The sequence below is a fragment of the Kryptolebias marmoratus genome, linkage group LG16 (genome assembly GCF_001649575.2).
Source record: "Kryptolebias marmoratus isolate JLee-2015 linkage group LG16, ASM164957v2, whole genome shotgun sequence".
Lineage (NCBI taxonomy): Eukaryota > Metazoa > Chordata > Actinopteri > Cyprinodontiformes > Rivulidae > Kryptolebias > Kryptolebias marmoratus.
In genome coordinates this window covers 10,361,977-10,362,774 of record NC_051445.1, presented here as the reverse complement: position 1 = coordinate 10,362,774, position 798 = coordinate 10,361,977, and positions in this window count along the sequence as shown.

The window sequence follows — 798 nt, the reverse complement described above, 5'->3', positions numbered from 1 at the left end:
GGGGGGGGGGGGGTGATTTTACAGCTGAAAACCAGTGAAGCTACACACAGTATCAAAACAATTACAGCTGACATTCAGACCGAGGCCAATCCGATGACAATCATGCTGGAGGGGCAGCAGTTTGATAAAAAAAAAAATGAAGAAATAAAACAAAAAACGAATCGGGAGTCTCCTCTCGCCTCTCTAGTGATGTCGACAAAACTGAGGTGGACGTTACAGCTACTGTGTATCTACATCGTTAAACAAAAATGCTTTTCATCTTCCGCATCATCTCCTTATGTACTCCTATCCCCCCTCCCACCCCCCACCCCTTCGCAATCAGAAATAATCCAGTAGTTCCGTACTGCAGCTGCTTTCTCGTTTACCTAAAACAGGCCGACTCCATTTAAATACAAACCTTTGAAGTGTGGCTCCCCCTTCCCACCCGAAAAAGAAGCATCCCTGTCTCACAAAGTATAAAAAATCCTCCCCCTCCCTCCCTCCCCGCCCTCGCCTTATCGTTACACACGCTTCTCAAAATCCTCCGACCTCCCAGCCCATCCAGCTACGCTACGAGAATCCAAGCCTAGCCCGATGTTACGCATTTAATAGAAACGCCTCCTCCTTTCCTCCGATCACTACGGGGTTTAACTGCCGGACGCGTCACGTAGATCTCAAATAAGAAACGGGATATCACTGAAGCCATCTGCCAAATGATCAACAGTCCAAGATCTGCTTGAAATGTCGCTCGGCCAAATCACTCCAAGGGCTGATCTGAAAACGGGTAGTACAGTTACACTCCCTCCCCCCTCCCTCCCC